This window comes from Notothenia rossii (genome assembly GCF_949606895.1).
Source record: "Notothenia rossii genome assembly, chromosome: 8".
Classification (NCBI taxonomy): domain Eukaryota; kingdom Metazoa; phylum Chordata; class Actinopteri; order Perciformes; family Nototheniidae; genus Notothenia; species Notothenia rossii.
Genome location: NC_136906.1, coordinates 21,978,598 through 21,991,806, shown reverse-complemented (window position 1 = coordinate 21,991,806; position 13,209 = coordinate 21,978,598). Strand labels below are relative to the sequence as shown.

The window sequence follows — 13,209 nt, the reverse complement described above, 5'->3', positions numbered from 1 at the left end:
TTTGGAAAATTGCACAATTTAAATCTTTTCTAGTATACCTCAACAATGGAAATATGATCAGTAGAAATGGCCATGTCATGGGACCTTTAAGTTAACCCAGAGGAAAAAATTGTCCTTTGTACTTTTTTAGTTACTTTGAAGATTTAGATCAATTATAGAAAAAGATCATCAACAAATACAAAATCAAACAAAACTGATTGAACCCTAGAATATGAATAGTGTGACCTCTTGGCAGCAGTTGGAAGTTCCTGTTCTATTGATGAGTAAGTTCCCTCTTACTTTGCCATTGAGAATCATACAGTATATTAATAGGCTATAAGATTATTATATGCATAATGATTAATCATTTATTTGCCTATGTTGCTGTTGTATTTCCATTTTAAAAACATAAATACATCTTAATCATTTGAGTTTCCACAATATTTAAGTCACCTACATTTACTCAAGTTCTCTACTTAAAGAGCCTGTGACAGCCTCCCAACAACTGTTGTGCAATGAAATATTGGGCTACTAGTAATCTCGAACCGTTAGCTTAAAAAAGAAGGTGCGATACCGTTCCGATAAATATCAATAATTTCGAACATCGCGGGGAAATTCCTTCGACTCATTTGGAAGTTTTGGGGGAAGCCGGAAGTGACGTCAATGCGGGAATGCTTCACTGTGCGGCGAGAGAGAACAAACACGGACAAAGTGTGTTGTCATGCGTAGAAATTGTGAATTACTGAGTTTAGGCACGTTAATAACGTTTTAATGAAGTTGACTACAGTATGTTCATATTTGTCAGTGCTTTCATGTCAATTCGGCGAACATAAACATAAATGATCGTGGTGAAGATGATGATTAAATTAGGATTACAAATCGGTAGTGAGAGCTGCTGAATTTCCTCCCGTCGGATGTGATATAAAAACAAATCGATTAAGTGGATTAAACTACATTTATTAGTGCTTTCATGTCAATTCGGCGAACATATGATACATTTAATTATCGTGAGGATGATGATTAAAAATAGTTTTTTTGAGCCGGTCTGCATTTCCTGATGAAAAAACAAACCGATGCTTTTTGTAGTTGTAGTACACCAACATGGATTAAATGTATGTTTTTTTTTACCACAATGTTGGGGAAATTAATGGATAAAATGCACGGATTATGATTATTATTATTCCCACTCCGATCAGGGCACTAGGTCCACCGTTTCCCCGCAGCGAGACTCCCCCTTTTGACAGTTTACGTGGGCTGGGCTGGGTGCAGTGGCGGACTGGCCATCGGAACGAATCCAGATGGGCCGGTACCGAAGTGGGCCGGTCGGATAAGTCACTAGCACACCCCCCACTCCCCCTGTTGACAATTTACTAGCGGCACCGAAGTGGGCCGGTCGAGAGTCCCGGGCTGATTTTTAGTCCCAGTCCACCACTGGCAACATGACCGTATTATCGCCCATATTGACGCTCCTAATTCCTAAACTTCTAACAGATAAAACATAAACCGATCCTTCAGCCTCATATGAGCTCTCAGACACGTTCAAAATTAAACTGTCATCGCTGTCTGAGCAGTAGCGTGGCGTGGGGAAAAAATTAGGGGAAGCCAATAATACGTCCCTTATTTTGGGTCGGGGGTGTGGTGGTCAATGTAATAACGTAACCAGATGACTGATTACAGCACCCGGTATCATTTTACACACATTTGTATCATACAAATGCAGGACCTACACACGCCTGTTATCTGACCGACAGGTCCGCACGCACTCTACAGCCGAAACTCTAATAAGCATTCATTCACAAACTAAATCAGGAGACCTTTAACATTTTACGTCCGATTCGCTCCTTTGTTCCTCGCTGTACACAGCTCCAGTTTGGGCATTGGACTGTCATCAGATTTTATTTGTTGTTGCTGCTGCAGCTGAAGTTTAGTACAATTATTTTTGATGAAATACTCCAAATCTCCACCCTCCATAATTACCCTTGCTTCAGTTGCTTGTTACTTTCTAACGGCAGTGACTCTCACTGCCGGTGCAGTGACGCCATCTATCTTCTATCGATTAGATTTATGATTCGAAAATTATAAAAGTAGGGTAGACATGTGGATATTATCCGACTGAAAAAAACATGCATTCATCTAACAGGTTCGTTTCCCACTGACCTGATTTCGAGCTATTTTCCAAAATCCTATGAAGAAATCCCATTGCTATTTTGTCGAGGGAAACCGAGCGCAGCTTACTTCCGCGTTTTTGGGACGCGTCACTGCCATGGTCACTGCACCACTAAATTGATGCGATTTGATTAGACTGTGAGCCAAGGGAAGCCAGCCGCCTCTAGCTTCCCTTGGCATGGCCCTGACCAATCACAGGTTGGCAGGGGCATGACGTGAGTCTTGTCTGATTGGTCAATCCCTCCATTTTTTATCACCAAGGGAGGCCAATTTCGGCTGGCCTCCTCTCGCAACAGAGAGTGCAATCTACTGTTTCACCATAACACCTAGAGGGGCGCTGTTTCACTCTTTGTAAAATACTCAATGAGAATGGGGGAGAGATGGACCGGCAGCAACACACAACAAAGAATTTCCGAAACTAAACAAAGTGTTTTCATTTATTTATTAAAATTATAACTACAATCCGAAAAAACAGTGGAAGCCTGGCTTCCCTTGGCCTCCAGGAGAAAACGCCACTGTGTCTGAGCTTGCTGCTGTGTGCGCCATCGTGCGTTTGCATGCAAATGCTGGGATCAGGAACGGTGCAGCTGGAGCTCTTGGCCCGCAATTACGTCACACATAATTTGGCGGGATTTGAAAAATCCCCAAGAAGATCCAGAATATGGTCAACATTGAAGGAGAGATTAATGGTTATCAAAGTACAAATATCCCATATCAGTTCAGTGACGGTTTCAAAGGGACAATATTTACTAAAATGTATGGGTTTGGATGATGGGTGAAACCCGTGTCACAGGCTCTTTAAAGGTGGGGTAGGTAATTCACTTCAGAAACACTTTTTGTTATATTCCATGGAATGCTCTTAACATCCCGATAGCAATGAATATATTAAATGCATTGACAATAAATAAATGAATAAAAATCTGTGGAAGCCGTGGCGCTGTAAAAAACAATTTTAGCGGCTAAAATAATTGGATGGCCTACCTGCCTGTCACCCTTCCATCTCGTGCACAAACTTATCTTGTGCCCTCATTGGTCATGTGTGCGTGCTCATGTGTGTTGGAGGAGGGGCTCGGTAAGGAAGTCTGAAGGAAGGGGCAGATTCTTTTCGGCTGTGTACTTTCAAATTCTAGCACACTCAAGCTGGTTTCTCCATTCTTACCTACCCTACCTTTAAGTACAATTTTGATGAACTTCAGTATTTCCATTTCATCACATCATTTCAGAGTGAAATATTTTCCTCTTTACTTGACATCTATTTGACAATTTTAGATGAAAATATGGTGACCATATACATTATGACACAGTAAAAAATACTTAATGGCAGTGGTGTAACTAAGTGTATTTATGCACTGTACTTAGGTACAGTACTTAACCTCTTAAGGTTATTTCCGTTGTTTTTGAATTGAGGCACCAGGCACTTAGTGCAGTAGACAGTCTCCTGACAGTCTGTCCAATGAATCAGAAGATGCAGAGGGAGGCTGAGTTAGTACTGGTGCAGACGTCCGGCGGCGTAGCTTGGATGTTGATGGCTCTGGGGCAACTGTATGCTGATCTGATGCACGTCGTAGCTCGGATGAGGCAGATGTTGATGGCTGTGATCCAGAAGCCATTTGATACTCGTCTTCATCGCTGTGAAAAAAAATGTGGAAAAAACAATTACTTTGATTACTTCACTGGCTTTTTCTTTCAAAAATGTAACTCCAATCAGAAATAATTCCTCCTCACACACGCTATAGTATATTTATATATAGACTGATATACAATACAGCTTTATTTATGTGCTGTGTGCTGTGTGCTGTGTGCTGTGCTGTGCTGTGCCGTGCTGTGCTGGTTGTGCGGCCGCCACTGCGTCAGGCCGTTGTGTCCTTGGGCAATACACTTCACCCGCATTTGCTCCTGTGGGTAATGTCCACAGTAATGACTCTTACATGTCTAATATGTGTAATTTGTAATTGTAAAGCGCTTTAAGCACATGTAAAAGCGCTCTAATAAAAAATGTAATGCATTATTATTATTATTATTATTATTATGTGCGCAAAGCAGCCGCTGCTGGCATTATTCATACTACGCAGGATCCTATCTCTGGAACCCATTGGTCGATTTGGTTGATTGATACATTTTTTGAAACTTTAGAGCCAATAGAATCGAGGGGGAGTTAGTCAACCCCGCTAAACACTTACGTCAAGGAGAGAGAGGCTTGCGTAAACAGCACGTGAGACAGCCGGAGCCCCGGACTGCAAAACTTTATACCTACTCTGCGGCCATGAATGTAATGATGGATTATCAGCAACAATTCTAAAGTGACTTGTGGCGCATTTACAGGACTGTCTCAGAAAATTAGAATATTGTGATAAAGTTCTTTATTTTCTGTAATGCAATTAAAAAAACAAAAATGTCATACATTCTGGATTCATTACAAATCAACTGAAATATTGCAAGCCTTTTATTATTTTAATATTGCTGATTATGGCATACAGCTTAAGAAAACTCAAAAATCCTATCTCAAAAAATTAGAATAGTTCCTCAGACCAAGTAAAAAAAAAAGATTTATAACAGCAAAACACAATCAAACATTTGAAAATGTCCATTAATGCACTCAGTACTTGGTTGGGAATCCTTTTGCACGGATTACTGCATCAATGCGGCGTGGCATGGAGGCAATCAGCCTGTGGCATTGCTGAGGTGTTATGGATGCCCAGGATGCTTCAATAGCGGCCTTTAGCTCATTAGCATTGTTGGGTCTGGTGTCTTTCAGCTTCTTCTTCACAATACCCCACATATTCTCTATGGGGTTCAGGTCAGGGGAATTTTCAGGCCAATCGAGGACAGTAATGCCATGGTCAGTACACCAGTTACTGGTGGTTTTGGCACTGTGGGCAGGTGCCAGATCATGCTGGAAAATGAATTCCTCATCTCCATAGAGCTTTTCAGCAGACGGAAGCATGTAGTGCTCTAAAATCTCTTGGTACACAGCTGCATTTACTCTGGGCTTGATGAAACACAGTGGACCAACACCAGCAGCTGACATGGCTCCCCAAACCATCGCTGACTGTGGGAACTTCACACTGGATTTCAAGCAACTTGGATTTTGCTCCTCTCCAGTCTTTCTCCAGACTCTGGCGCCTTGACTTCCAAATGAAATACAAAACTTGCTTTCGTCTGAAAAGAGGACTTTGGACCACTGTGCAACTGTCCAGTGCTTCTTTTCCTTAGCCCAAGTCAGACGCCTCTTCCGTTGTCTTGAGTTTAGAAGTGGCTTGACCATGGGAATACGGCTATTGTAGCCCATTTCCCGGACACGTCTGTGAACAGTGACTTTTGATACCTGGACTCCAGCTTCAGTCCACTGTCTTTGAAGCTCCCCCAAATTCTGGAAGCGACTCTTCTTCACAATGCTGTTAAGGCTGCGGTCATCTCTCTTGGTTGTGCAGCGTTTCCTGCCACATTTCCCCCTTCCAACAGACTTTTTGTGGATGTGCTTTGAAACTGCACTCTGTGAACAGCTTGCTCTTTGAGAAATTTCTTTTTGTGTCTTACCCTCCTGATGGAGGGTGTCAATGACGGTCCTCTGGACAGCAGTCGGATCAGCAGTCTTCCCCATACTTGTGATTTAGTTTACTGAACCAAGCTGAGTGTTTTTCAAGGCTCAGGAAACCCTTGCAGGTGTTTCGAGTTAATTAGACGATTCAAGTGATTCGTTGAACACCCTACTAGTATACTTTTTCATGATATTCTAATATTTAGAGATAGGATATTTGAGTTTTCTTAAGCTGTATGCCATAATCAGCAATATTAAAATAATAAAAGGCTTGCAATATTTCAGTTGATTTGTAATGAATCCAGAATGTATGACATTTTTGTTTTTTTAATTGCATTACAGAAAATAAAGAACTTTATCACAATATTCTAATTTTCTGAGACAGTCCTGTACACTGCAGGCCTCGCTCGGCCTCGCTCGGTTTGGTTAGGCTTTAGTAGGCCCGGCTCACTTTAATGCTGCGCTCACATTACAGTTCAGGAACTGGGATAGTTACCATAGTAACGCAGTGTAGGCGGGGCGATCGGCTTTTTGGCGGGCGGAGCGACGCTGCATACAACTGCCGTGACGTCATTTTCAATGCGACACAACTCACAAAACACACAACAACAATGGAGGATGTGGAAGCCATCATGTCCTTGCTTCTTGGTATGTGGTTTTTTTCTTCTTAGGTTCACTGTTTTAAAAAATGCTACAAGCTTCCCTTAATATATGCGACACTAGGGATTAAGTCGCACGAGAATTGTGACAATTCTCTCTGACCAATCAGCAGTCGTCACTAGTTTAGCATATTCCGCCCGGTCGTTGGCCCCGCTTGTTGGCCTCGATAGAACCACGATTTAGTCGGGCCAGAAAAAAGGTGAAAAAGTAGCCCCGGGCCAAAACTAGGCCAAGTGGAAGCGCAACCAAAAACGGGCCCCGCACGGCTCGGCACGCTTAAAGCGAGCTCCGAGCTGCAGTGTGAATGCGCCATAAGAGACATTGGATTAACGTTGAGCAGCGTTTTTATTCCCTTGAACACGACTTTTGATCACAAAACAGCAACGGTAAGACATAATTATTGTTATGGTTTAGAACAATGTTGTTGTTTTCTTGCTCTGTTCTGGCTGCTAGCTCAGTGAGTTCGTGTCCTACAGTGATGATACTTATATCAAAATAATCTGTGGAGTATCAGCTTTCAGATGATATGTAGTTTGCGCAGAACATATTAAGTTTTAAAGATCGTTTTTGCTAGTTAGCACTGGAAGTAGCATCAGCCTGTTTTCACTAAGGGCTAATGCTAACGCTTCTTGTGAGACTTGTGTTTTGTTTCGGTAAAAATGGCTCATATCGTCAGGCTGCTGAGTTTTTTCCCGTTATTTGAGTAGAAGACATTCATAGATTTTTAAATATTAAGAAGCCCCCAGACGCTGTCTCCTGCAGTGATGCGTTTTCCCCCCCGGTATCGGGGGGGCCGGGCTTAAGAGGTTTTAAGGTGGGGTAGGTAATTTTGGAGAAATCAGCTCGAGTGCGCTAGAATTTGAAAATACAGAGCCCCTCCTCCAACACACTGTTACAAAAAGGGTCGATGAAAAAAATAGGAATTAAATAAGATGGCTAGAGTGACAAAAAATGTATCCTTAGGTGCTTTTATTAACAGCCAAAATGCTGAAAAAACACAAAGTAACAAGGATCTACAGAAAGAAAACCTTAATATATACATATGGTCGAGGACATATAACTGGTACCTCTCTGCTCTACAGCCACAGTCAGACTAACTTCAAAAACACTTGTGGCCTGAGGTTTATATATGTTAAGCCCCTCCCCATAGGACAATCCACTATTTATGCCTGAGGTTTATATATGTTAAGCCCCTCCCCATAGGACAATCCACTATTTATACCCTTAATTAATGTTATTCTTATCTACAAACATATTCAAAATGTAAGGCAAATTATTTAAACACAATAAATCAAGTAGGTCAACATATTCTATATTTCTGAACAAAGAAGCCTTAAACAATAACATTTTTACACTTGGAAGAAAATTGCCACCCGTGCCCATGCACTACATGGTATGCTCCGATAATGCCTCTACTTAAACAGTCGTGGTAGATACCTTGTTTGTTTTAAACATCATAAATACACAAACAACAATGAATACTTACAGGTTGTGTACCCGAATCCCCCGCTGGTCCAAACAAAGTAGGAACAGCATTGTTCTTCAGTGCCCTACGCTGTACATATCTGGCACGAATCACTGAAAGGTTTGTGAAGCTTTGTCTCGTGAAATGTTGGCAGAGGGTGTGGCCTCTGGGTATTCACACGTCACATAACCCAGGAAGTAAACAATGGAAAATGAGAAATCTCCAACGAGGCGTTTTGGGGCAGCATAGACTGTGTTAGAGTTTTACTCGATGCAAGGTGTACTTTGAGGGTTTTTGACTGCAGACCGTTTACATGCATAAAAACCTTCATAACACACAAGGGGACGGGTAATAACCGGAAAATCATGACATGGGCCCTTTAAAGGTAGGGTAGGTAATTCACTTCAGAAACACTTTTGTTATATTCCATGGAATGCTCTTAACATCCCGATAGCAATGAATACATGAAATGCTTTGACAATAAATATATACAAATATTTCATCTGTGGAAGCCAAGGCGCTGTAAAAAGCAAGTCCAATGATCTGCCTCGGCCCTCGGCAGATAATTGGATGGCCTACCTGCCTGTCAGCCTTCCATCTCATGCACAAATGTATCTCGTGCCCTCATTGGTCATGTGCGCGTTCGCAGGGGTAAAGTGCTATTGGGCGTGGACCGAACATCCCAGGGGGTCTTGATTTAACAACAGTCATTAAGTTAATGTAACACCCTTTTCACCCCGGTTACACTTTTCATTTGCCCTGTACGATGGGTGCTGTAAGTGATGAAAGTGGGGGATGTTGGCTTATCAGACGCCCGCAGCTCACAGCCAAAGTGTGAGCGAGAGAGCGAGCGAGGGAGAAGGCGCACCGGTACCGTCGCTGTTGTTATTAGAATCTGGTGCTAGCAGCGCTAACGGATATAAGAAGTAGATGTTTCTACAACCAGGGTGGAGGAGAGCTCTCCTGTCAGACTGAGAGGCTCAGTGAGGTAAAGGACTCTTGAGTGTTTAGATAAGTTAATTTTAGTCTAAGTTATTTCAATGGGTCTCAAACATTTTGACCACAAATTATGTTAACACATATTTTCAAGGAACTCCTTTATAATTATTAGGATAAATAAAAACAGGTTTGAAATCATTCCAATGTATACTATAGGACAGTAATCCAAAAATATCATTTAAAGTTGGAGAGATACAAAAATATTCATAAATACATAAATGTTAACTAGGTCAAATAAGATATGAACGAACAACAAAAATAAAATAAGCAACATTTATTTGTTATTGGCTATGGTAGGTTATTGGTTATGTTCATATACTTATTTGATTATTAAAATGTAAACTGATCTTTTTCATATACTGTATGTGTTTTAGAGTTGTACCCCCTAGATCAGGTCTCTAGTAATTGTGTGCTCACAGTTCACCAGATTGAAGCATTTTACTTTAAAATGTTCAAAAAAAATCTTCCCGGGGGGGCATAGGCTACCGCCGGACCCCCCTAGAGGATGTGACGTCCACCCCCCAATTAAAACATGTTCATACAATAATGAAAACATTTGAAGCCATTTTGACGTATATTACCTATGTCAATAAGTTTCTGTTTTTGTAGTGTATTTGCCTTTTGTAGAGATTTTTCATTTATTCTTTACATATAAAATCTCACCTAGGGCAGAAAATTGTCTAGAACCTGCCCTGGTACTAGGCCTCAAGAGCCTTTTCTTGTGCTGACACGCGCACACACCAAAAAATTCCACGCGCTCCGCACTCACATTATGCTGGGCCCACGTGCCTTAGCACCGCTGCTATGACTCCATCCTAGGGGAAACACTGACATTTATTCATTAACATCCTTTAATGAAGCAAACTAATGCCTTAACTCACTCAAATACAGTTGTTTACTTATTTCGGTGAAACGAATGTGCGTAGAGTTTTAAAGGATGCGGATAGTCTCACCTTGATTCTGGCGCATTGCTTATCGTTTTATAGATCTATTCTCATCCACCATCTTTGTTTCTGACGTAAAGAGTGTAAGAGTCACGTTTCTGAATCGGACACTCTGAGTGGATGCAGTCACAGCCAATCGGAGTCTGATTCAGAGGGTTGCCGGTCAGTTCCGTTGCTATGGTTCCGTTGTTAAGTGTACTGAAACGAGAGCCGGTGTCGGTACCAGATGTGTCCGGGGTACCATATGTGTTCGGGGGCCGTCTCTTACCAATGACGTCACGCATTGTACGCATTGTGATTGGCTGTACGGTAATTTACCCAGGGGTGCTCGGGGGCAAATCACATCTACAGATCATTACGAACCGAATTGAATTATTCCTATGCTCCTAGCGTGTGAAAATGTTTGTGAAAAACATGTTAAAAAATCATGAAAACGGAGCAATGGCTGTACTTCATTGGCTGTACGGCAACTCAAGAGGACCATCATACACGGTCAAATTCCGAACATTTAAACATAGCCTACACTTCATTCTTTACTTTGTCCGTTATTATATGTAGAAGATGAACTACCTCTCTGAAAGGTCCCAATGTGTTCATTTTGATGGGCTGTCTTCTGAGTGGTTAAACATCACTAATGATTTTCTGACTTCTGACTGCTTTGGATATATAATTACACCACAATAAGGTTTTACTATCACAGTGCACTGAGATTTGTGACAAACTGTAAAGCACTTACGCATCACTGTACACTGTAAATCAAGGCGGTTTTGCCATCACTTACTGTACTGAGGCTCAGTCACTGGTACATTTTCATTTACAAAGCCATGTTGGATAAAGTACCATCTTATATCTGCTCCCTGATCTCTCGGCAAATTGAAAGTACTTATTGCCTGAGATCTCATGCTGTGGTTTTATTAAATGTGCCAAGTGCTAGGACTGTCTTAGGGAAGAAAGCTTTTAGATGTGCAGCTCCACTAACTTGGAACAGTCTGCAAAAAGAATGTAAAATTACCAAGTTGGTACCACTACATGTTTTTAAAGCACGGTTGGATGCTCCACAGTCAGATGCTGTTGGTACCTGTACATGTGGATAGATATGTAAATTGTAATCCCTGTAATTTTTGCTGTATGATGTCCTTTTGTTGTTCTGTTGTTTATGTTTTTATGTCTTCATGTGGAACCTACTGCTGCAGGTCTCCCTTGAAAAATAGATCATTGATCTCAATGGGATTTTACCTGGATAAATAAAGGTTTTGAATTGAATGTCGAGCATTAACTGCAAGTCACTCAAATGCATAAACTGGAGAATAATTATGTTACAAGTGTTACAGAAAACATATCCAAGTGTAACAAACATCCAGTATTAACCTTACTGTGTTTTACTAACAGTAACCAACTAATAATTTTCATAAAGTGCATATTTATTCCAAACTCACAATAAATATATATATATATATATATTTATATTTATATGTAATAAAACATAATGCACAATGGCACAGTATCCAAACTATTTAGGCACTGGTCAGAGGCATTCATGTAAAGCAGATCACCAGAATCCAATACTGGTAAAAACGTTGCAGAGATCAAATGTTTCCTTGTCTGAAAGGAGAAACCTAATTTTAAAACAACATTTTCAGTGTGTGACTTGAAAGATAAGTTCTGATCAATAATAAAACCTAGATATGTGTATGTAGTGACCCTTTCAATGTCAATGTCAGTCCCTTGAACAGTACAAATGTTGGGGAGAAAAGAAGTTAACTTTTTGCCATTTGAGAATATCATGAGTTTGGAGTTGTCTGCATTTAATACTAACTTGAGTTGAGATAAATGGGACGGAATAACATCAAAGGCAGACTGGAGGAAATCAAGACTTTGCTCTATATAAGAGGATGAACAATAAATAACAGTATCATCTGCATAAAAATGGAAACCAGCATTTGAAAAATTATTAGAGATTATTTACATACAGTATATGGTGAAATTATTGGTCCTAATATGGAACCTTGGCACACACCCTTTCAAATCAAATCAATCAAATCAAGTTTTATTTATATAGCACATTTATAAACGATTTTTGGTCGAGCCAAAGTGCTCTACAAATAATAAAAATACCCTACAGTAAAGACATTTTACAGCTAATACAACAGCAGTTTGTTCAGAATATCAGTATGAGAAGAAAACGACACCCTCTGTCCTTAGACCCTCACATCGTACAAGGAAAAACTTCAAGAGAAAACCCACAGTTTAAAGGGGGAAATGGGAGAAACCTCGGGGAGAGCAACAGAAGAGGGATCCCTCTCCCAAGACGGACAGACGTGCAATAGATGCCGTGTGTAAATCGAAGAGATAATACATTTTACAACATAGGTAGACCGAATGTTAGGAAATGCATGCGTCTATAATAAGAGGATGAATACACGAAGATGTCAACGATCCTGTGGGAGCCTTCAGGGAGGCAGCACGACGAGACCCAGGCAGGACCGCAGAGACAGGTTCAGCCACGACCCAAAGTCCACGACTTAATCCAGAACTCAGGATAGAGGATCCAGGATGCGGGACCACAGCAAGAGGATCAGCCTCGACTCAAGATCACATCAAGACACAAAAGAAGAAAAATTTGGCTGGGTTAATCGGAACATGAGAATACATAGATACAGACAGACAGAAGGAAGAACAAGCACTCCCTTTGGAGTGATTTTTTTTAAATATTGAAGTTAAATGCATCAATCTGGTGCACTTTGAGAGCAAAATGAAGAGATATATGGATACCTCTCAACATCCATATGAAACAACTGTAAACAGATTTACTTTGTCTTTATGGATTCGATTGTGGACTTGATTGTGATTGCTGCACATTATCCCTTACTTAATAAATACTTTTTTTGATAATCTATTATATAGAAAAGTATATCATATTGATATATAATATATAATTTATTGATAATATATAATATAATCAAATATAACAATCAAAACGAAATAAGTAGTATTAAGTATTAGGGCTAAGGAAATATTGTACATGTGAAATAGTTGTATGTATTGATTTAAATTGACATGCATACGCTAAGAAAAATAGTCCGTTGTTACTGTTTGAACTAACGTACCAACGGCACTGAACATATTACATATTACCTACCATATTACGTTATATACTTCTTACCTTCGATTTCTCTTGTTCTTCTCCTCATTCGTCTTTGTTTTTCTTCAAGTTTTATTGTATTTCTTCAAGTCTTTATCTTGTTGGTCGAATGCACTTAAGCGTCAGCTAAATGCAATGTAATGTAATGATCAAAAAAACCTTCTATACTACAGCGTGGGTAAATTACCGTACAGCCAATCACAATGCGTGACATCATTGACGTGATTACGTCGTGACGTCACTGGTAAGAGACGGACCCCGAACACATATGGTACCCCGAACACATCTGGTACCGACACCTGTATTAATTCCACGC

General features: G+C 40.5%; 1 protein-coding gene across 1 annotated transcript in view; it reads left to right on the top strand.

Annotated features, from left to right (window-relative positions):
* arhgap23a (Rho GTPase activating protein 23a) overlaps nt 1-13,209 on the top strand; it is an 85,908-nt gene that overhangs the window by 18,840 nt on the left and 53,859 nt on the right. The window lies entirely within an intron of this gene.